The sequence below is a fragment of the Nyctibius grandis genome, chromosome Z, assembly GCF_013368605.1.
Source record: "Nyctibius grandis isolate bNycGra1 chromosome Z, bNycGra1.pri, whole genome shotgun sequence".
NCBI lineage: Eukaryota > Metazoa > Chordata > Aves > Nyctibiiformes > Nyctibiidae > Nyctibius > Nyctibius grandis.
In genome coordinates this window covers 14,205,295-14,230,752 of record NC_090695.1, presented here as the reverse complement: position 1 = coordinate 14,230,752, position 25,458 = coordinate 14,205,295, and the positions used below count along the sequence as shown (strand labels likewise).

Sequence of the window (25,458 nt, the reverse complement as noted above, 5' to 3'; positions counted from 1 at the left end):
AGGTGTAACTTTACCAGTATTCAGCTGATTATTTATATCCCCACGAAAGAGGGAGGTTTCAACCCACGAGGCAGGTGACTGCAGGGTAGAAGACAAAAGATCTGATGAGGAAGAAGTACAGGAAGCCTTGAGGAAAGCCTTTTCCCCCCCCATTGGAGAGGTCAGAGGATATGTGACACGGGATCCAGGACAGGCTTGGAGATTGGGTTGGAGATGAAAGAGTAATTATTAAGGAAGTGGAGACAAGTGGATTGCACAGTGGGTGATCAAGACAGCCTGACTTTCAAGGGGAATAAACTGAACAGCCATGCCTGGTAATCTCTAGAGTTAGTGACCTATTGAACAGTTACTAGTTGAGTGAAGATGAAAATTGCCCAGTTAATCTTCCAAGTGGGCACCTGCAGCTAGTATAGCACTACAAGGAAGCCCGTCTTCTGGAATAAGCAAGGTAAAGGAAGATGCCAGGTTGCAATTAGAAATTCACATTGGAAACTGAAAGAGCTTAGTCCCAATGCCCAACATTTCCTCTAAGAAAACCCTACCAATGAAGAAATCAAGAAGTGTCTGCAAAATAAGCAATAGAAACAGCCATGTTAATTTTAAATGTAATTTGCCAAATCTATTTCTAAAGAAGTCTTTTAATGTTGTCAATGTTTCCCATCAGCAAATCCTGAAGCAGCCTGCAGTGGAGGTCAGGGGCATTATTCATGTTACAGATGGGGAAATGGAGACACCTGGAAGTGGAGCAGATTGCCTACATTTACACCACAGCCCAGCAGCAGACTAAGGCATGGACTGCAACCCTCTCCAATGTCTTACCTACCACAGAACATCAGCGAGTCTTGTGGATTTACTGCCAGCCATCTTGGCATCACAAAATAAAGCTGTAGCGGATAAAAAAAACCCCAAACAAATGAACAAACTAATAGTTTGCATTAAGAGAGAAAGAATTGCAATTAAGAGAGAGATCAACTCATCTGAAACACTCAAGCTGCTAGCAAAACCTTCTTAATAAATGTATAGCTCTATTTTACAAACAATAGGAATTAACCATGCTCTTTAGCTGTGGTAACCCCAGTGCAGTGGATATAAACCTCTCCCTCCACATTTACCACTGCTAAAACGTCAGGCTAGAACAATCACAGTTCTGCATTGCAACCTTTGCTTTTACACATCACAGATAAAACAGACGAACTCTGAAATGATCAATCCAAAACAGGATACTCTGCAAGGGGTGTACAAACAGAGCTGTTCAGTGCCAGGCTGGCTGGCCGGCCAATGGAGAGTGCGTCCACCTTCACTGATGCTAGGACTCCCTCCTCAGCAGGAAGCTACCAACTATCTGACTAAGAAAGTGAAACTTTGGAGCAGATTCAGCTGCTTTTTATTAGAACGGACTACTGCATCCAATTTCTCTGCTGCTGTTACTGTTATTTTACACAGGACCACGATGAAATAGATGTTTACAGACAAATCTCACAAGATATTTGCTCTGAGGAGCAGCTGAGAGCCTGAGCCTTCACCCTCAACTACCACAAGTATTGCTCAGAGTCAAAGCCATTTCGTGAGGACTGTTCACAAAAATAAATGCCAAGCTAGATCTCAGGACTTACATTAGACAAACAGTACAATAAAAATGAGCAGGCTAAAGGGGAGGACATTGCACTGCAGCCACAGAGAGTTTTGTAAAACCCTGCTGTGGGCTATCCTGCTCTAGCATGATACCCAACTCCTCTGAAGCTTGACCAGCAGTCTTGCCTCAGTACCCATTTTTATACCGAAATAGGGAGCAAAGCTGCTTGCACAGGAGCCTGTCAGCAAAAGACTTAGCAACTGGCTCTCTCCCTTTAATCAGCGCATCTGTAACCATGCCACTCAACACCGGGCCCTGTGGACTACGCTGCAGTCTTTTCAGTCTCACCCGTGTGACCATGTGTGGAAACCGTTGGCATAGAAGGGAAAGAATACGAGTCTTCCTTTTTGTGGTTCTTACACTGAATAACTTTAAAATCACAGGGAACTTTATTTTTTGAGATACAAAAGGCTTCCATTTTTAGAAAAACCTTACTATATGAAAAAATATTTTTCTTTTTTTTTTTACGAAGTCATTCATGATGATATCATCTGCTCCTAAAATATGTATGACACTCACCAATCACACTTGAATCCTGTGTAAGCAACCATGTTCACAATAAGCATGATGAGACTGACTGCTCAAAGTATACGGCAGCATTAGATAAATCACTTCTGCATAGATTATAATTTTCCCAACATTACTGAAACTGTGGAATATCACAGCAGAGAGACCTTTGAGTTGTGAATTGCCCTGATGCATAAATTAGTCCTGATTTTTAGTTCACTTATTGCATACAAGTTTTTCTTCAGCAATCAGACTTGATAACAGGTGACTAGACTCATACACTAAAAAGAATAATGACTCGCTATAGTTCATTCAAGGAAGATATTTTTCTGTTGCTGCTTTCAGAGATTTTAAAAGTGATAGTCTGCAAAGATTTTTGACAGCTTACCAACCAGTTACCTCTGAATATAAATTGATATAGGGTGCTTTAATCACATATAAAAAAAACCCCAAGTCCCTCAAAGTCTGTAGTCCTTTCCTAGCTTAGAAAGTGAATCCAGATGTCAGCAGTTCTATGGGCTGCAGAGAACAATTAGTTGCAGGATTACTCGGTGGTCTATAAATTAGTTTCTTGGCTAAGAAGGGTCTGGTTTTGGCTGGCTTGGATTTGAGTTTTTATCTCCCTAGGAGAGCAGGCTTTCTTCCAGTCTCAGACAGGCTCTATGGTAGACATACAAAACTCACAGAAAAAGCACGTACTGTGGGTCAGCCAGGTTTCTCCTGAATAGCTCAGCAGGTAGGGAGGTACCCAACAGCTGTACCCTTACAGAGTGGGAAAGTCCTCAAAATGTAGAGATTGCAGTTGTGTTTTAATGTGTTTTAATTTCCCTGTGTCTTTTTGTTCCATATTAGAGGAAAGTTTTTTTTTAAGATTTTAAGTCTTTATTAAAATATGTGCATTCCTTTGATATAGATACTTCACAGAATCACAGAATCACAGAATGTTAGGGATTGGAAGGGACCTCAAAAGATCATCTAGTCCAATCCCCCTGCCGGAGCAGGATTACCTAGACCATATCACACAGGAACGCGTCCAGGCGGCTTTTGAATGTCTCCAGAGAAGGAGACTCCACAACCTCTCTGGGCAGCCTGTTCCAGTGGTCGGTCACCCTCACCGTAAAGAAGTTTTTCCTCATATTTATGTGGAACCTCCTGTGTTCCAGCTTGCACCCATTGCCCCTTGTCCTGTCAACGGATGTCACTGAGAAGAGCCTGGCTCCATCCTCATGACACTTGCCCTTTACATATTTATAAACATTAATGAGGTCACCCCTCAGTCTCCTCTTCTCCAAGCTAAAGAGGCCCAGCTCCCTCAGCCTCTCCTCAGAAGGGAGATGTTCCACTCCCTTAATCATCTTCGTGGCTCTGCGCTGGACTCTCTCTAGCAGTTCCCTGTCCTTCTTGAACTGAGAGGCCCAGAACTGGACACAATATTCCAGATGCGGCCTCACCAGGCCAGAGTAGAGGGGGAGGAGAACCTCTCTTGACCTGCTAACCACACCCCTTCTAATACACCCCAGGATGCCATTGGCCTTCTTGGCCACAAGGGCACATTGCTGGCTCATGGTCATCCTGCTGTCCACTAGGACCCCCAGGTCCCTTTCCCCTACGCTGGTCTCCAACAGGTCTGTCCCCAACTTGTACTCATGCATGGGGTTGTTCTTGCCCAGATGCAGGACTCTACACTTGCCCTTGTTATATTTCATTAAGTTTCTCCCCGCCCAACTCTCCAGCCTGTCTAGGTCCCTCTGAATGGCTGCGTCCCTCTGAATGGTCCCTCTGAATGGCTGCGAAGTATCCCTCTGAATATACTTGTTCTATATCTTGCTACAGATACTGCTAGGTATACTTACATACATTTTTGACAAAGGATCTAGAGAACTGTTTCGAGCCTGAAAAGTTGAAGTATCATCTACAGAAATGGTAGGAAACTCATATCATGCAGTGTGTGATTTTTTTAAGCAACTATCTTTTTTGAAACAACCCAAAAGCTTTTCTTTTCAAGATGGATTTGTCCTGATGGGAGTAGTACATTCAGCTTACTGGTGTGGCTGAAAGTCATCTGATATGGTAATAAGCAGCTGTTACTAGGAGCTGTAGCACAAATTAATAGAGACGGTGGTATAGCTTTACAGAGAAACATCTGAAAAAGAGGACTAGCATTTCTTTCTTTAATGAAAATTGGATTCTTTAAGTAGGTTTTTATTTACAGCGCGTGGTTCATAAACCAGACCTAGCCCATGACACGATGCTATCCAGCCTGTGTCACTTCTGCCTGAAAGAGATGAGAAATGGCTTTTAAAGTTGTGAAGGCTGCCTGAACCCCCCAGCTTTTTCTGCCAGTCACAGCCCAAAGGAGAGCATGGCTTCCTCCTGCTGCCATCGGTGCAGGGAGATATGGGTAGCTGTGTTTTTCCAGCCCCTTGCTCCCCTCCTTTCCTTTTTCCTACTTCTTGATGTCTGCTGGTGATGGAAGTAGGAGGGCAACTGCCTTCATGAGGAAAAGAGATGGGAAGAGGAGAATTGCTTGCAAAGCGTGGTGAAAGGCATAAGCTGCTTCCCTGGGAGAGGGCACAGAGGGTGGACGGGGTAAGATACAGAGGGTGGATGGCGTAAGACAGTCTGATGTTGCTGAACTAACAGCAGGACCACTGCAGCTAAGGGGGAATACTGAGCTTAGCCTTTCCAAAATCCAGATTTACTTCCCACATACTACTGCAAAGACTGGACCATATTGTGACTAGTCATGCATAATAAACCCTACAGTAGTATGTACAGTGTAAGACTTTATTTGCTGGAGTGCATTTTTAAAGCACACTGAGCCATAATTTTCCACAGATTTATCTAATCTGATTCTTCTCACACTCAGTGTAGTATATTTAGTCTGGAAAATCTATTTTTCACAAATAATTCTCAAACAACATATTTATGAGATACTTTACTCAGAAGCAAGAGCCAGAATAAAAGTGGCTACCAATGAGTCTTTACAAGAAAAAAGACCATTACATACTTTGTGCACTATATTTTAGTGTTAACATTCCTAGTTTCCTTTTTATTTTACGCACAGTAGTTAATAAAACATGACTGCCTGTAGCTCTTTGCCAGGATATAATACCTGACTTTGCCAGACTTATTCAAACTGAATTTTAACTTTGATTTCAAATCTGCAGTCAACATATGACTCAACAGCAGCAGAACTTAGCTCAATTTATTTAACAGCAAATTAAATTGTCCTACTGATGACTGTATCATTAAATGCTAAAAAGCAAACACTTCAAATTGTATGATGAACTGAAAGCAAAAGTATGAGGAAAAGCCATAAAGCTAAAAAAAAAAAAGTGGTTTGGTGTTTTTTTTTGGTTAAGTATATATGTCTCTGATCTATTCATATCACTATCAATCGAAGGATTTGGATCTGATCCCAGTCACATACTAGCAGACATAACCCACACATGGTGGATACCTAGTTTGTGGTAGCCTAACATCACCAAACAAGTTGCCTGATGAAAAAAAGTATTACAGCGTGTCAGCATTAAAACGATGGATACATTTGTTGTATTACTGACATTTCCAGTGTAGGCAAGTCCCTCCCTGAACTTAAAAGGCTGTTCAAAAGGAGAAGCTCTGTATTTCTGTAAGTTTCTTCCAAACTGTGGAGGAACAGCCAATTTTATTTCCATACTCTTAGCTTTTCTCAGGCTCTCATAGCGTCACAAACGGTTTCCATACTCCATACGCTGTATTCCACAGTAAGCAACTTAGCAGAGCTTTATTTAAAGGACAGAGGTGTGCTGACCTGGTAGCTGTATAAGTGTTAACAGTTAAAGAAATTACGGTTACTGGAATATTTTACAGCAGTTATTTTATAAACATCTCCGCTACTTTTGGCCAGATATTAAATTTTGTTCCAGCATATTCAGCAGAACTACTAGCACTGTCAAAATCTATTTAAAGCTGTGTCTCATGTGTTATCTTCCATTGGGATTGTAAACGTCAATGAGGCACAAATTACTCCCGCCACATCTATGGGTCACTTTCAGTATCCCAGACTTGAAATAACAAGGCATCTGTTTAATTTTTTAGGAAAGAATGTGACGCATTCATTTAGGATAAACAAAAACCTCATTCAGAGTAGAACACTTTATTAATTGCAGCCTAGAAAATGTGCAGATGAACATTTCTCACTGTGCATAATGCACTAAATGTCTCCATTTCACAGAAGAGCCGACCAGCAAACTTGCCTCCAGATGACTGAGTCTGGGGCTGGTATTGCCAAATGTGTACTGAAAGGCAAACACATGAAGGCTAAGCCATTAATTGATCTACATAGGGACAGCTATCACATTTCCAGTTCTTAATCTAAAACTAACTTGGTATAGGTAATATAAATTACAGACTTGGTATAGGTAATATAACTTACAGGATTAAGTTAGTTGCTTCTCCCTGTGCCAAAATGTTCTTTACCTCTAGTTCATAAAAATACCAAGCGAGAAAGCACCACAGAAATTATTTTTACCACGCAGGAATCCACTATCAATTTCCAAGCCCAGGGTCACATTTAACGCAAAGGGTTTGAACTCTCCCCTGCTAACACAGCATCAATATCACATCAAATATGAAGGGTGCTGTGTGAGTAAAAGCATTTCCTAAGGATTGGGATGCTTTGGTCCTTTCTGGAAGTTAAGAATTATTAGCCTTCATTTACAAATAGGAAACTGAAACACAATGAGGTTACAATGGTGGCAGAACCCCTGAGTGAGCCCACAGTGGAGCTCAGCAGCAAGGCCAGACCCCATGTCCAAGCTGTGTGCACCCAGTGCTGGGCACACTCCTTGCACTGCTCCTCGCAGAGGAATCAGGAATGGGCAGCTTAGCTAGGGATCGACCAGCTCGCCGGGCAAGGAAAGTCAGGAAAACAGAGCATAGAAGCAGCTTTCTGTATGGTTGTGTTGACATGCTTCAGCTACAAAATGAGAGAAGTAATTCACAAATTGTTTTTCAGGTGTGCTTAACTCTGTATGAGAAGGAACGGTAACCACAACAAAGGTGGCTTTGGTTGAGGAGGTCCCTAATGGCTCTAAGTTACACCTGCTTGTCCTGGTTTCATCATAGTTTTCTTCCTAGTAGCTGGTATAGTACTGTGGTTTGGATTTAGCATGAGAATAATGTTGATAACACCCTGATGTTTTAGTTGTTGCTAAGCACCAAGTCAAGGACTTTTCAGCTTCTCATGCTTTGCCAGCGAGTAGGCTGGGGGTGCACACGAAGCTGGGAGGCAACAGAGCCGGGACAGCTGACCCAAAGTGGCCAAAGGGATATCCCATACCATATGACGTCATGCTCAGCATATAAACTTCAGTCGGCCAGGAGGCGGCGATCGCTGCTTGGGGACAGGCTGGGCATCGGTCAGCGGGTGATGGGCAATTACATTGTGCATCACTTGTTCTGTATAATCTTCTACTACTATTATTATTATTATTTTTTTTATTTTTTTTTTTCTCTTCCTTTTCTGTCCTATTAAACTGTCTTTATCTCAGCCCAAGACTTTAACTTTTTTTTCCCTGAGTCTCTTCCTCATCCCAGGGAGGGGGAGGAGTGAGTGAGTGGCTGTGTGGCACTTAGTTGCTGGCTGGGGTTAAACCATGACACTACTTTACAAGCATTTTTCCAAGCAACTTTTCACTATTCTGACCTTCTTATTTTTTAGTGGAACTGGTATATCCTTAGACAAGTCTCCCAAGCAGAGATCCATGGTGCAATGAATTCATCTGGAGTTCTACCATTTGTTTTCAAAAACATTAAAAACATGGACAGAGGGTGGCAAGTTTTACCTATTGTTACCGCAACCAAAGCAAAAAGTTTCCAGAATTTCTCTTCTATTTAAGACATTACATTTGTGCACATTTAGACAGCAATAGCCAGTTAAGTCTCATAAAACTGCTACAGTACACAGATAGCAGCTGTAAAGTCTCATGCAGCCATTTAACACCAGATAACAGCTTTCCAGTTCCACAGCATGAGCAATCATAGGTCCAAACCCCTTATACCACAGTGTAGTTCTGTGATGTTTGATTCAACTTTACCCCACTGTAATCTGACTGAGCTTTCAGTAGTACACTCCACATATGAATTAGACCCAATACATACATTCAAACTAGATGTCATTTAAGTGTCATTTAAACCAGGATTTGTTATCTATCTACAACATCCTGATACGCATTTTCACGTTTTCTCCCTCTGGAAAAACACATTTTTTTTCTCAATTTGTTTCAATATTGTGCATTTAAACACTCAGGCAATTAATACTATAAATAACATTATAAATGGGAAATGGCACATTAAAATACAGTAAAATGATTTTTCTCTGACAAGGAAAAATGGCTTTTAAGCACTTCCACCAGTTACCAAGCCCTTGGTCTCACATGCTGGCTACTACAGATTGGTGGAAATGGGCTTGAAGCCATCAATTTAAATCAGGATTGAATTTGACAGCCTTAATTCAAATATCTCTATTATTTGCGGCAATAAAATATGATTATTGGGTCCTAATCAGAATTCTGTATACTGCATATTATCATTATCATCTCCTGTAGGAACGGATCATGGGATATGTGAGGATTATCTGCAGAGCACTATAGGATACTATTGATGGCTCTGCTTAGCCAACATTCATAATGGTCACTTGCAGGTATGATAAAAGTTATCACACTACCTCAAATGTCAGCAGGGGATGGATGATGCTCCACACCTCCCTCAGCTTAACTGCAAATCGCGACCTTCTCCAGCCATCCCAGCACCTACACAAAATCAGGGGAAACAGAGACAAGAGGTGAGTTCTGGAACAGCAAAGGTCACCAGTGGCAGGAAGGCGACATAACAAAATCCGAACAGGCATCCTGGCACTGTTGTCCCTTGGGTAAGGCCAGCTCGGGAAAGGCCACAATCTGGGCAGCCTGCACAACGGCCCTGAGTGGAGCACCTGGGCTTCTCGCTCAGACGGCAGCTGCTGCCTGAAACTCTGTGTGTCACTGGGGGCTTGCCAAGCCGCAGGATCCCACGCTAACCTTGACATTAAAATGCATGACTGCAGATTTAAATGGCAAAGAGAAGTCAGGGTGACCAATCAAGACTCATTTTCAATGCACATCCATGGTGGAAATCAAATGGACTGGAAGTAAACTCTGAATCACCAAGAAGAGGGAGTGGAAGAGTAGTATCTCACTCCTACTACTCCAGACAATAAATTACTGCATGGTAACTTATAAACTGGTATTTTTAAGAAAGTAACATTTCCTTTTTCTCAAAAAGGACAGTGTGTAAGTCTCAGGAAGATGGCATGCTGTTAATAAACAGAAGTACGCCATTTGTTATGTTCAGAATTCCTGAGCACGTTATCACTCCCATGATATCTGGCACAGCAGCAGCATCTAAAAAGGTTTTGAATTAGTAATACTTCTATATTTAAATAAAAATAACATTAATTCAACACGGAAAGTTACTTCTTCCCAAGGACGCAAGTCAGCTTTTTCAAGCATTTAAAAAAGTCAGCCATGGTGCCCACATTAACTGCATAATTCATAATAATTTGGTTTCTACTTGTGGGACTATGAAAAGAAGACTGGATTTCACAGTATCGGGCTCTTTAAATGAACAGGAAAAGACAGCAATCTGCAAAAACCCACAAATAACATCTAAATAAATGCTGTGTACATTCAAACTGAATGCCTTGGGCCACGCTGCCTTAGCCTTAACAAGAAGTAATATTTTTAAAAGAGAGTTTTCCTTGACTGAGTATGAGCACTGACTTAAGAAAGAGCAGCAGGAATCTTCGTTTGTACCCATGGAATTTTCTTTCTTTTACGTGTATCATTTTAATGTATGGATAGATCCCTAAACAACAAATAATTGAAAGTAAAACGTGATTGTGAGTGAAAATTTCATCATATTTCTCAGGAATCCTTCTTTAGTGCAATGTCTAAAAGGCTGTGTCACCTCTGCACTTATATTAAAAAAAAACAAAACACTCCCCCTCCCCCAATTACCAAAAGAGAAAATCCTTGAACTGAACAGATAGAAAAATTAAATAGACATTCGAAAATAATAGAAGGCATCTTCCACGCAAAAGCAAGAATAATATGCAACAGCAATCAAGGTTAAAATAAATCATGCCATGTGTGGTTAGCTGAAGTGAAACCTGTAAGCAGGGTTCTCTCCTGGTTCCCATCACGAAACAAGAGGACTAGACAGGTCCATACATGGTCAGTCCCACTGTTCAGAAAGAGCCTGCTCACATTTCATCAGGCTGAGAATCTAACTGATCATGTGTTCCATTTATATATAATTCTATAAGGAGTCTTATGTTGATTTAATTGCTGATTTTTAAAAGAACTCTTAATTTCAGAGAGAATAATTGACCAGAGAGCCACAACTCTCCTCTCCAAAAACAAAGGGACAGCTTAGACTGAAACAAATTTGTAAAGTCTGAGGCAGCTGTTGACTGAAGTGAGCTACCAAGGACTACTGACAAATTCCCATTTCAAAACACTTGGTATGGTATTAGCAAGTGAAAATGATCTCCATGTGACAAAGTCAAAATCCTACTACAATAGGACAGGGAAAATTATTCCAGTAGTCTTTCCAAAATATTTTGAAATCCTGCTCAACAGCAGAAAAGATCTGTCAGCTACTTCATGAGCAACAAAAGGGAAATGTCCTAACTTCTGATTACCTAATTGTACTCAGAACATTTTGTTCCACTCTTGGTAGCAAACGGTGATAGCACAAAGACTGCATGCAGTGACACTGTTTATTTTCAATACTGCAGTTTAGAACAAGCCACACAAGTATGAAGACAGTTGTGCTTGCACTTGGCTCTGACACTTCATTATGTGTGAAAAAGAGGCACTACTGCACGCAAGCTAGATGTTTAAATGGCAAGCAGCCACCTTTCAAATGGTTCTTGGAAAAACTGCAACTTCAGCAAAAGGAGAACATAAATTTGTGTGAATAAAAAATACAGGTGAGGCTTTTTCAGAGACACATATTTTCTCAGAAACACATTTCATTATTCTATCCCACGTGGCAAACGAAAGGATTGCAGCGCTGAGTTAAGATAGGGCCCATCCTGGACTAGTTTGCTTCACAAACTAAGAAACAGGCTCAGACTCATCACTCCCTTGATTGGGATGTGAGGATTTGTGCCCATTATATCTTCTCAGTACGTCCCACGCTAATGTACCAAAAAATAAAAAACTGGAGACAATTAGATGGACTCAAACGTGCCAAAAGATCTTTTGGTCTTCAAAAGAGCATCTAAGCAAAAGCCCAGCACTGAAAAAAAGTTAGAAAGGCTTTTGACACTGTCCCACATAAAATCTTCATGTACAAATTGATGAAGTACAAACTAGATAAGTGGACAGCAAAGTGGACTGAAAACTGGCTGAAATGCCCGGCTCAAAGTGTTTCAATCAGTGGCACAAAGTCCAGCTGAGGGCTAGTCACCAGTGAAGCAGCCCAAGGGTAAATTTTGTTTAATATTTTCATTAATGACCTTTTTCACTGAAAAGGTGATAAAACAGTGGGACAGGTTGCTTAGAGAGGTTATGGAGTCTGGAGATACTCAAAACCCAGTTGGACACGGCCCAGGGAAACTGCATTAACAAAACCCCACTCTGAGCAGTAGGGTTGGACTAGATCATCACCAGGGATCCCTTCCAACCTCAATGATCCTGTGATTCCATGATTCTGTATGTTTACATATGGAACTGAAAAGTTGCTGGCACCAGACAAAAAAAAGAGGAGGATACGAATGACATGCTCTGGAAGAAAGACGGTAAACTATGGACACCCTGTCATTGTGTGGGCCATTGAGGAAGGGTGGATTATTTCCAAGCAGACACATGACCTGGATTCGCAAGTCCTAACAGATTGTTCAGAAGTCCTGCCCTTCGTTACGCTGGGCTACCAACAGATGTATAAGAGGAGCTCTGGCATCTGTGATAAACTATTCCCATAGTGTTTGTGCTTGTAAGATTTGGCCTAAGGAATCCTAATCATCTCCTGATTGTATTTCTCCTGTATTTTACTTCTTTCCATTTCCAGTTAAAAAACTCCTCTACAACTAAGCTCAAGGGAAGACAAAAAGTAATTTGCCTGAGTCTTATTCTGATTGTATCTTATATGTATCTTATCCATCGCTCCAGTTTGCATCAACTGTGATGTGTGGCACTTGCTGAGAGTCCCAAACTACTTTCTCCTGAACCTGTTTTGAAAATAATTATCTTGAACAGAAGGAAAAATGGGCTCTTCATATGCATTTTTAAGATTACTCCAATCAAGAAATTCCATCTTTTTGATGGCAAGTTGAATATGAGTCAGCAGTGTGCCCTGGCAGCCAAAAGGGCCAACCGTGCCCTGGGGTGCATCAAGCACAGCACAGCCAGCCGGTCAAGGAAGGTGACTGTCCCACACTACACTGCAATGCGGCAGCCCCAGCGTGAGTACTGTGTGCAGTTTTGGGCACCTCAATGTAAGAAGGACAACAAACTATTGTGTATACTAAGTGTATCCAGAGGAGGTGACCAAGATGGTGAAAGGCCTTGAGGGCAGAACTTAGGAGGAGCGGCTGAGGTCACTTGGCTTGTTCAGCTTGGAGAAGAGAAGGCTGAGGGGGGACCTCATGGCAGTCTGCATCTTCCTCATGGAGGGCAGCAGAGGCGGAGGTGCTGACCTCCTCTCTCTGGTGACCAGCGACAGGACATGAGGAAATGGAATGAAGCTGTGTCAGGGGAAGTTCAGGTTGGACATTAGGAAAAGGCTCTTCACTGAGAGGGTGATCGGTCCCTGAAAGAGGCTCCCCAGGGAAGCGGTCACAGCACCAAGCTTATCAGAGTTGAAGGAGCATCTGGATGAGGCTCTTAGTCATATGGTTTAGTTTTAGGTAGCCCTGCAGGGACCAGGGAGTTGGACTCGATGATCCTTATGGGTCCCTTCCAACCTGAGATATTCTGTGATTCTATGATCCTTCTTAGGTTCAAACTTCTTACCTTCAAACCCTCCTTCTCTAATATAATGAGGTTTAATATCCTCAGCTGAAATACCGTTTTGCAACTGGGAACTCACTCCATAAATTATCTCATCAACTTTTTTTCTCTGCACAGGAATTCCCTAAATTCTTTCAAGGAAATACTAATAAAACCCATCAAAACCTTCTTTCCTTTTTTTCCTCTATTCAGATAGCTAAAGCTTTTAACGAGTTTTCCTCCTTTAACCCTTCCACTTGCCTCACCAGCATAACCTGGACAAGGGGGTCACATTCTAGTTCCAAACCAGAGCCTTTTTTTCCCCTCTCAATCTCTTCGTATCCTTAGGAGTCTAACAATAAATCTTGCCCTTCATGTTTTAAATACTTCACTGAACCACATTTCTGTTCTAACAGATTTGGCAGCCTTTGCCTCTTTGACATAACAATAACCAGAACATTTTCTTAGCAGCACTAAACTGAGTAACAACTGATACTTGTTTTGGCACTCATAGTAGAGGTGAAAGGTGAATTTATGTTTTCCACTGCATTATGCTTACAAGCATATCTGTGGACAGGATAGCTCAGGAGGTCTGCACCACAGTCCAAGGCCAAATATAGGAATCAATACACTTCTTTAGGTTATAAAAGAAAGCATCAGCATCATAAAGGACGCAAATAGACAAGAAGTCCAAACATTCTAAGTAGGTATCAGTTTCACTTGACATACAAGATAGCTCTTGTGGTATCCAGAAATTCAGCCTGTCTTCCATGAGTGAAACATGTCATATTCCCAGCTACATTTAATTATCTACTTGAGCTGGAGCAATGTTACGAAGACTAGTTTAGTCAATGTTTACGTAAAGTATTTTGAGATCTGGGCAGCTGGAAATCCAGGACTCTACTAGCTGAAACTGTTGCTGACATATCAGTAACTTAAAAGGGCAATTTTCTTGATAAATTAACAAGGAAATACCAAGTATAAGCTGAGAAGAAAGATGTATTACTGGATTATTGTAGCCAGTTCTCATGTCCACACTTAACAGACTAACAAACTTCAAAAGAGCAAGGACCTAAAAATGTTATTTGAAGCCTGGGGCATCTTTTTATAATCAAGATAACAGCCTCAATTTATTTGGGAAAAATATATAATGGATTACTCATTTGTACCTAATAATAACCTGTATGTGGAAGAAGCTATGAACACTAGACTGCTCCTTACTGAACTAGAAAAGATACTGAGGAACCAAGAATAGAAATAAGGAAAAAAAAATCTTTTACAAGGCTGAAATAAAGTGAAAACTGGAATTTACTAGAGGCTAAATAAAACTCATGATCAGCCAGCTCCAGATGATTTTCTGCAAAAGTGGAAAGCCTGGCTTTTGAATAATGTGAATCTGTTTCCTCTAACCATCTCTCACTCCTTTTTCATTAAACATTTCTAAATATGCAAATAAAATACAAGAAAGCTGTTAATTTTAACTAAAGATGAAAACTACTGCCATGATAAAAACTGTGGTTCAAGGAACTAGCACTGTAAGAAGGTAGAAGAAAATATTTTTCCAAAAGGAAATACAGAATATTAAGAAAATCACCTACTAAATGCATGTTGCCAAAATCATCTGTCACTGTTTAAAGCTGGGCTGGCTACTAAAGGGATGGCAGACACTCTCTATTAACCCTTTCCTCCTCCCAGAAGGGGAAGGAAAAGAAGACAGGAAGAGAGACTTACAAGCTGGAAAGTTAAAACAGTTTTAATAAACTATAACAACGAAAATATTAATAATAATGGAAATAATTAAATATATACAAATAAATACAAAACCAAGATCGAGCTCCCTCGATGACGATCACGTCACCACCGGCACTGCAGGGCAGGCTCCAGGAAGTCCCGGACTGGATTCCATGACAGATGGGAACCAGATTCAGGAACACACGCACTGGGATCAAAGGCAAAGGAAACAGAGAGAGTCCTCTTCGAACGCCGGCCATAGAAGAAGAAAGCATGACCCTTGTGATCCCTTAGCTTTATTCTGAGAATGACATGTGTGTGATGGAATACCTCGCTGGTCAATTTTGGGCTACCTGCCCTGTCCACTCCTCCCCGCAAGTGCGACCATTTTACAGCGTTTCACTTGTGAACCATAAGAAATTTAGTGGTGGCCTTGGTTTCTATAAGAAGTATAAGCAAGATCCTTTCTGCATACCATTCACATGGTTACCTTAGTAATAACTATAAACTTCAAGCAATATCAATTCTAGAAGTGGACACTATCTGAAAAACATGTTAACTTCAGAAAGTGCAGTTACTTAGAAGAAACTTAGCTGAAAGGAAAAATCACTGAAAGGAAAATTGGTTCTGTCCTAGCTCAAACCAGGACATCGTCACTGATCTAAGAAAAAACATAGCATGTGGGATGATTTGGCAAACTGTTAATACAGAAACATACAAACAAAATTTACTGGATCAAAAAAAGCTCATGACTAACCAGCACAGTGGGTGAACAGTTTAGTGCTTTGAAGTACAGCGCTTAAAATTCAGCGATACAAATTTTATTTTAGGCTTACTGGTGCCTTAGTATGTAACTTGGGCAAACTTAAAACGTACATGGTCCTCATTTCCTCTGCAGTTTTGGAAATGGTATAATCTACACTTTAGGACAGCGCTCTCGAGGACAAAGGAGGGAGATCTGGGGGAGAGCAGCAAATTTACCTAATCTCCATCAGTGCTACATTTGAGTTTAATTTGGCTGTTAAGTGTTGTGCACACTATCCTAAGCATTATTAAAGATCTTCATTTTTAAACAACAGGCTTTACAAGTTCCGCAAATAGCTCACATTCAAAACAAAGCATTACTTGTGAACTAAGATGGTAGCTACTCTCTTCAGCCTTCTCTTCACCCAACAGCAAACCCAAAAAGCCCACTTTGCTGTTATACCCCAAAACAGCTACTCCACTTCCTGCCTCCCTGACTGCTCATGGAATGCTCTGTCACTTTGTTTCCCCAAAAAGCTAACGTTTATCATAGAATGTCCTGAGTTGGAAGGGACCCACAAGGATCAACGAGTCCAACTCCCGTCCCAGCGTAGGACAGCCCCAGAATTCACACCATGTGTCCGGAGGCATTGTCCAAATGCTTCTTGAATGCTGTCAGGCTTGGTGCCACGACTGCTTCCCTTGGGTCTTCTCAAGCTGAATAGACCTAGTGACTTCAGCCGCTCCTCGTATGGCTTCCCCTCTAAACCCGTCACCACCTCTGGCTCTCTTCTGGACACTCTCTAGTATCTTCACATCCTTTCTATACTGTGGTGCCCTAAACTGCACACAGTATTCAAGGTGAGGCCGCTTTCAATTTAGCAGGGGTCAGATTTCCCCAACATGAGAAGAAAATACAACTCTTCACAAGCACTCAAAATCATGCAGCAAAACAGACTCATCTTCTTTCTCCGTACTTTTGTAGTTGGATGGTTCTAAGCTTTGCAGTCCTGAACCGCACTTCCTCAGCCCTTTTGCAGAGTCAGGGAATCTGGATATCGCTTGGCTATGCAGAGCAATGCCTAGAACCTACACCTCTGAGTGTAAAGGCTCCAACCCCCCCTGCCAAGGTGTCCCTGCCCATGGCAGGGGGGTTGGAACTAGATGATCCTTAAGGTCTTTTCCAACCCAAATCATTCTATGATTTGATGATTCTATGACTGGTGCTATGAACAAAGACTGCATGTGAGAAAGGGATTTACAGAAGTTTGCTAAGGAGGAAGATGCTGAAGTCAGCCAGGAGTGAAAAGTGCAGCTGGGATGTGCGTACGCACATAGGGCCGAAGGGCTAAAACGTAGCCCCTACACCCACTCTAGAACCCCAGCCACAGGCTGTTGTTTGAGTTAGGCATCCAAGCCTCATCACCTGTTCCTGCAATATGCTGAGATACTCATGGCTTCAAATACTACTGGAATATGAGTGAATGTCATAATCATGTTAAAAATAATAATTTTATTAATATCAAATATTGATCTTATTGTTGTTCATCAACAATCACTAACGTGGTCTTATATAAGAGGCAAAAAGAGTCACTAAGATTTACATTTTAGTTATGGCTTTTCTATTGCCTTTTGTTAGTTTTCTCAGATGAATTCTTTGCAAGCTACACGTGTGGTTTGTGTATTTTCATAGTCTAAACATATTTCTCTCCTGGCTCTCCTCCACAATTTTGGATAACAAAGAGCCTTAATGTTAGAGAGCTCTCTGTTTAACAAAGCTGCAGGAGCCATATACACTACGACTTTTAATAGTGGTTTTCCAAACTCTATAAATTGCTTAAGAAGAAACATTTCTTGTTGATTTCAGTCTTCCTTTTCTTTGCGCTTTCAAACTTTTCTAGTTTCTAAAACCTGAATCTGAAGAATGACTGTACAAGAAAAAAGCTACTAGATGAGAAAAAAAAAAAATCTTCTAAAGTTCTCAGCTGAAGGCACTCGGCATTTTATTTCAAAGTCAAATATTGCATCTGTGGACATCTCAAATCCAGCTCCTTATCTCAATGAAGATTATACATGGAATTACTGGCCTATAAGACCAATGGAAATAAAGACCCAGAAGAGATTTCCCATGTCACAAATTTTGTCCCTGATACAGCAATGACACTATATAGTCGCTTTCATATTTTTCTTCAGATGTATTTTAAAAGAAGATCCTATTTCCTTTTGGCTAATACTCAAATCAATAAAAAAAGGAACACAGCTCCGGAATACCTCCCTGCAAGTTGATTACAGTGAGGGGCCTGGGGAATCTGATCATTTAATCTGTACCCCTTCATTCACCTTCCATAAGACTCCACGGGCTTGCATATATGTATATATTTAAATTATAGGATTTATGCATATGATGTGTGTTTGTATCACACATCTGTTTCATGTTGTGAGTTCTTGTCATGGCTGTCGTTTATTTTCTCTCAAGTCCTGCTTCTGATTTTCATGTACATTTTGCATCCACACTGCCTCTTTAGCTTGACGTCTTTTTGATACATCTCAGGAAAGGTGCAAGAAAACGTGCTGCCCATCTGATGCAAAAGACTCCAACTATGAGACCATCAGTATCAAAAACTAAGGTTTCTTTACATGTGGCTAACTAGGGAACAGAAAGTATGAGTGGCAGGAATTTTTTTTGGGGGGTGAGGTGGTCAAAATTAGTAAAGGAGTGGGGAGGAGAATTGTGTGTTTCCACGGTGTGTTTTCCCTGAGGTACCAAGTAAGAACATGGATCTTGTGCAATTCCCATTTTCAATTAATTATTTCTCCGCTGATTTAGGCTTGTTTTCTCTTCTAAAAATATTAAATCAACAATCTTAAATCAGACTCAGGAATTCAGAGAGGTCTATTTTCAGGGGTTGGCAGGAGCACCACTGATGGCAGGATTCAGACAGCTTCCAGCCTGTAGCCAGTAACAGACTATATTAGGAATATAAATGTACTTATGTATTTACATATATACACTTATGTAATATAAATATTTCTCAGCAATTCTGTCATGTTTGGTTATACACTACATGACAGAAATGCCAAGTAATTGCAAAAGAGAATCAGATAAACTCACTTAACACTTTAAATGAAAAGAAATAGAGAGTGCTTCCTCTTCCCATTTCAGTATGCAGATATCACAAGGGATCCCTGAAGACATCACCATATGCCAAATCAGATAATCTCTAATAACTTCCTTATGAAACACTTATAACTTGATGGTAAATTACTTCATTAAAAAATGAAGAGATTTGCGGTTTTCTTGCATTTCTAAGGTACGTTTACCAATGTGCTTGTAAATTTAATTGCCTCCGTATAAGAGAGATGCAAGTTATACATGGCTCCCAACTATTTACAACAGAAAAAGAATCTAAAGCAAAGAGATTTGGATTTTTCATTTCTCTTTAACCTCAGATCACTTCAGAAGTTTTCATCATAATGGAATAATTGATGCTGACAGTAACTGAGTGGGAGATGTTACAGAGAATGCTCCTGGGCATAGTAATTACTGTCTCCCCATAGAAAGTTTTTGCATTTATACAGATGCAATTTATGATTCATTGTTCTTCTGCTTAATGTTAAGTTTAATGCAGAGATCATTTATACTTCATCCATTCTTCTAATCCTTTCCTCTGAATTCTCCTTTTTAATTATTGAATCATTAATTTAATGAAGCTCTGATTTATCTTGTCACTGTTTAAGAATCTTGACTAAGGGATCAAGGGTTTTTGTTACGCTGTGAGTCTTTGAAAAGATTACTGACAAATAGTTATTTCTGTAAGCACTTCTGTACTGGGCATAAAGAAAAATAAACTCACTTTTCTGGAAATAAAACCTGAACATGATTTTTAAAAAGAATATACCAAACTCAGAAGAAAAACAAGTGACCTATACAGATAAACAAAAAATAAGTTATATTGAAAACAAACATTGCTTTAAAAAAAAAAAGCATATTTCGAACAAATTACAATTCAACTTACTCTCTGTAACTCTGGTGCATGCTACCTTGTCTTGCCAAAAATAATGAATCAGAACAGTGGACAGCAGTTACATTGCCATAAATCATACAACAGATCACTGTCAGACTGAAAACTCACAACAATGGTTATAAAGATAAAAGTACCATTTCAGCATTTGGTCACAGATATGAAAAAAAGGCGTAGATAAACTAAGATTTATGCAATCTGTGTAGTGCTTTGTTTCCTTCTTAAGTAGCACTAAGTCCTCAGACATCGTGTTGATACCAGAACATTTTGATAATTTTATGACTTGTGACTTTTGAGTGATCAACGATTTGGCCCTTTTATGAAATATATCTTACTTTGGTAGTGGATAACTCAGAGATCTGAAAAAAGAAAGAAACTGTCTCCAGTGATCTGGGTTGCAATAGCGGTGTGAAAAGCTGAGAGTGCTTCTCACAGCAGTGAGTGCTTTTCTCCAAACAAGCTCTTGAATTTTCTATGAAAATTATTACATGAAGTCAGACTCAAATACCAAAGCAAGCTATAGACACTGTGCCATGAATCTGTTGTTTCTGAGTATCAGCCTGCTATACAGAGCCCAACAGAGAGATCAAATCAGCTGTACCTATCCACCTGTGAAAGCCACAGAATACTGAAGCAAATGGGATTTTTCCCTGTGCTAGTTTTTCCTGCCAGAAGCAATCCATTCCTGTAACCACGGCTGAAATGAGGACCATTAGGAGAAATGAGAAGAGTTTTACCCCAACAAAGAACTGAATTCCTTTGATAATTTACATAGGCAAGCAATTTTCAAGCACCAGGCTAACAGTACGCCCCCTTTTTTCCTAAGCATACCACAGACACTCTCCTTCAGTATGTCCCAGCTGCCACAATGACTATAGGACATGTCAAGATCAGCAGGTATAGAGTTAAATGTCATGTCCCTCAGGCCTGTCTTTCCAAAGGAGTTCATATCCTTGATGAATGGCTGGTAAGCATCTTTCAGCTGCTGGATGGATAGGATTTGGAGAGTAGGGACCCATCACATTCCCGAGAACTACACTTGTTGACAGGAAAGTAGTGCATGAATAAGGACATATTAGAAGTAGCACAGATGGATTCAGCTGTGACAGTGTAAGAAAGAACTCAAATGAACTCACTAGGCTTTAGAAAAATTAAGAGTGGAGGTCTAAAACAGCCTGGGAAGAGGCTGGAATGAAACATGGGGAGAGAAATTAGGAGATTAATAAAACATTATTCACTATGTACATTTAGTTCAAAGGGACAAGGATGACCGCACAGGCAGGGTGAGAGCGAAGACAAGAAAAGCCTGGTAGGGTAGAAATGTTGGTAAGAAGGCTGAATGTCATGTACCAAAACCCGCACACCTCATTTGCCATGAGCCAGCAGAAAGTCTATGGCAAAAATTTCAAAATAACCAAGAAAGAGCCAGAACAGAGCAACAAAATCCGCAGGCTGGCGCAGTCTGTGCCAATCAACAACCCGTCTCCAGGCCTACCCAGAGGTCGGCTGTCGCCGTGGGGGCAACGACTCAAGGACAGCATCATTCAGACAGAACGGGTGTTGCTGCTCTGCCAAAAAGTAAGGACACCTCCTTCGCCAGGCCAGCCCATAAAAGGCCTGGCTTCTTTTCCAGGTATCCAAAAAGTGCTTCGGGGGCATTACGCAGAGCACTGAATGAACTTGGTGTTCACTTTATGTCCCAGCATTCAAGCTATTCTAAGGCAGAGCCCAGGAAAGAGAAGGTAATTACAGGCCCCCGCAGTCTTCTGCTTACCAAGAGATCTCCAAGCAGCACAGATAAAAGACACTAGGGAGCTGCCTAACAGCTTCTCCAGACAGGCAGCCATCCCCATACAGCTATGAGGTCGTCAGCCAGAAGAATTCATCTAACACTTTTCCCCTCTGCTTTCTTTTATTTTTGAGGAAGGAAGAAAGGAGTGGATTAATGCTGAAAGAACCTGAAGATTTATCTCAAGTATTAAGCGGATGCACATTTTTTCCTTGTCTACTCTAACTCCTTCAGCTCCTTCCTCTTGCTCTCTGTCCTACTACTCCTCTCTTCCTCCCCTTCAGGCTTTCTTCTGGCCTGCTACTGTCTTCTGCCTCTCCTTTCCCATTACAAATGTGGTCAGTATTTCTCATCTTGCAAAATCCTCTGCCCTCTCAGTCCAGAAGTATCCTAAGTCTTTCCACAATTTCCACCTCAAACTCATCAAACACAGTGCTTTCACTCGCTGGAGGTCTCATCCTCCAGTTTGGGTCCTTGACTCTGAAGGACGTATCTTTTACACCCCAACAAAGTTTCTCAAGATCTGTTTTTGGACAAAACTCAGAATCCAGATTCCACCCTCAGTCTCCTTCGCCCACTCTTCTGACTGCGTTCCCAAAGTCTTGTTTTCTGTGACTGCATCCGTGGAGCTTCTCATTTCTGCACTCACAGGGCACCCTCCTTCCTCCTTATCTTTCAGAATTCTCAGCCAGAAACACCAGCTTCACTGATATGTAAAATCTTCTTGCTGAGGGTGCTCCTCCTGCCTCTTACTCCAAATCCATTTCTCTTCTCACACCAAAAAATACAGTTTGAGATAAGTTGAAAATAACTGCCAATTCAAATTGAATTTCACAGAAGTGAGACATAAAAATATCTGCAAAAAGCTTTTTTTTCTTTCCCTGAAATTAGTACCCACTCCAATGTTATAGAAAAAAAGGCAAAGTTCCGTTTAAAGACATTTTTTATATTCAAAATTTGACCTTAATCAATTTTAAAAGGTTAAAGGACACCTGAAAGTGAAAGATAACATTTAAAGGCCAAAGAAAATTTAATCACCCCCAGCCTTTTTTAGATGTTTCAAGCAATTCAGAATAATTTTTTTTAAAGAAAATTCTTGCCAGAATATAAGTTACTTGATTAGCTCTTGAAGCTACGCAAAGCAGAAGGTCTTCAAGTTAGAGTTCAGAAGCCATTGATCCCATTTTTAGCAAAAGACTTCATACAGCTGAAGCATATACATAATTTTTTTTTATTACCATCTCAACACAAAAGAACGCCAATGCAAATTTGGTTGGCATCATATTAGACACACAGTTTGAAAAGTCTCTATCTGAAATAAAGAGTTCTTTATTGAAAGTTACTTTGTTACTTTTATTTGACGCCAAAATAATAGCAAGTCAGGGCAATCTGAAGGGATTTCACCCCCACTGCTTATACTTTGATTAACCACAAACAGCTAATGCTTTTAAATGATATTAGCCTTTTCTGCACTAAGAACAAAATCACACTGGCTTCTGATTAATCAAAACATATCAGTTACTGTACTGTTTACTGAACTGAGTTATAGTTTCATTGGAAGCTATTTCTAAATATGCATTTACGAATATAAAATTGCAATTGCCTTGTTTTCATAATAATTTGTATTTACTCTAAGAATGACTGCTGCACTTTTTCATCTGAGATGAACATGTTTCCATGCCCTTTACTTAGGCAGACGTACATTTCTGTAGAGTACCATTTTAGTACAGATTTTCTTTTTAAAAATCTTTAATCTTTTTTTCTTTTAAGAAAAGAAGAGTGGGTACAGCACAATGTAAAGTCAGCGAAGTGTGGTAGGCAGAAACAAGACAATAAGAACCCAAGAACATTTCACATATTTGTGACAGATGCAGACACTGGCATCTCAGAAATCCCAACGCTCATACATATGCATCATGGCCATATGATGTGCTCAAGTAGTACAGATGTCACAGGAAGGATTAAGGCAGAGTTAAACATTAGGAACGTCTTATAACTGGCAACAGACACTAACCCAAATACCATGCGCTTTAGACGCAGGAATAATGATTTTTACATTATTCATAAAAGCTTCCCTCATTTTTAGATAGGGAAAGCAATACGTTGAGCCAGCAATTGAGTCACTTACTAACTAAATTCTTCCTTTTTCTTGGCTCACAAGTCATTAATCAAGAACTAACTATATTCTGGTGCCTCTTTGTTAAACACCCCAGGAAGAAACGAGCGCCATGAAGCACTGTGAACCCCCCAGAGTCACAGTACAGCAAGTGCAGAGAATCTACAAGAGGAATAGGGCTTCCAGGGAAGAGCCTGCATGTCAGTCCTATGGATAACAACAGCACGGATAACATCTGAAGATGTAAAATGAAAAGTTTGAAAATGGAAGATATTAAGACTTCATTTTTAAATTAATACTTTCCCTACACACTGCTTGAAGTCTTTAGAGTGTGACATTTTCCCTTCCTGATTCTCCAAAGTGTTTATACAGGTAGCTCTGGGGTCCTGTTCTGCCCACCGATGACGGTACGTGTATTTACGCAAGGGCAGAGAATACATTTAGTTGAGGTATGCTGGAGTTGGATTCTACTTTTTAAAGGTAAAAAGGAGAAACGTCTCTCATACAGCAAAGAAGAGCACATATAAAATGCTATTCTCCTTTCCACTGCTGACTAGCTAATTATGCGTATGTGTAACATATGCACAGTCCCTAACATGGAAAACCGCCAGTGCCCCCTTACGCAGCAGTTACATGAAGAAGTGGACTCAGCTCTTAGCTACGAAACTGTGTAGTAAGAAACACGACGATCCCAAAGATACTGCAACATTCAGGCATGTTCCTTCTTCCCACTCTTACTCCCCTGGAGGGCTGAGAGTAATGGTCTGTAAAGCACCACCGCAGTCTATTAGACAGATGGCTGCATGTTGCTCTTCCTTAGATCACTGGACAGAAAATGGGGGACTTGTAATGAAAAGCTGAAAGCTCTATTTCCCACAATCCCCTCGCATGATTTACAACAATGATGGTAATTTAAAGCTGGCAACCAGAGATCGGAGTGCTTGACTACTATTGTTTTAGTAGCACATTCAGATTACCCATTTTGGGTTTTTACAACTAACTTGTTACATGCATATGTTATCACTTCCTAAACAGTAATATTACTAGATGGAGAAATTCAGCAGGGAATAGCAACAGGAACAATATTCTGAATATAATTCCTAATGTGAGCCCCAGTGAGAAGTCCCTTATCATAATACGTATTTAACGCAGAAACATAATTTTAGAAACATTTATAGCAATCCATTCTTTCGAATTCCAGTCCTAGAAGAGAAATGAAGGAAAGAAGGTCTTTAAAAATAAACATATAAAATTCCTGAACGTTAAGATAATTGCACGGATGTTCAAGTAATCCCTCCGGCCCTTAAAACTTCAATTAATACTCTAAGCTACAAAGACATCTACTGCCAAAGCTAACATCAGTCAGATACTTGGTTTTTTCCCAAGGTAGGATCATGAATTATGGCAAGATCCCTTTGTGAGCTTGTGTGATGAATCAGCGAGAACTGTAAAAGGTCATTCTTTTCTTACACTTACCTTACATTCACTTTTGTGGATAGATTTGTCAGCAACATTAATAAGTCAATTCCACATGACTGACATGCAGCTGTGAAGCATACAGAACATCACGATAAACATCATTCCGCCCCTGTGCACTGTGGTATTACACACAGCAAGAGGGAGGCAGAAGAAAGCTTTCTTTATGCATCACCTTGAGGAAAAAAAGATGAATCACACCAAGTGAGCAGCCTAGCAGGATTTACTCTGTAAAATAACTGTAAAGAAAAAAGCTGGGTCACATGGCAATTTACTAACGAATCTGGATGTTTAATGAACTACAGATTTAAGAATTTCAGTGAAGAAAGTTGATGGTTCAGAGAAATCGGATCCTTTCCTATCTAAGCAAGGGGAACCCTAAAATGGCATCAGAACACCAGCAGGCATCAGCCATGTTT

General features: G+C 40.5%; 1 protein-coding gene across 8 annotated transcripts in view; it reads right to left on the bottom strand.

Moving 5' to 3' along the window:
• The window catches only part of GHR (growth hormone receptor), a 134,468-nt gene that overhangs the window by 76,690 nt on the left and 32,320 nt on the right, over positions 1 to 25,458 (bottom strand). For all 8 annotated transcript variants that reach the window (XM_068424128.1, XM_068424130.1, XM_068424123.1 and 5 more), the window contains one exon: positions 8,853 to 8,937. The gene's annotated coding sequence lies outside the window, so the exon portion shown is untranslated. The remainder of the gene's footprint in view (positions 1 to 8,852; positions 8,938 to 25,458) is intronic.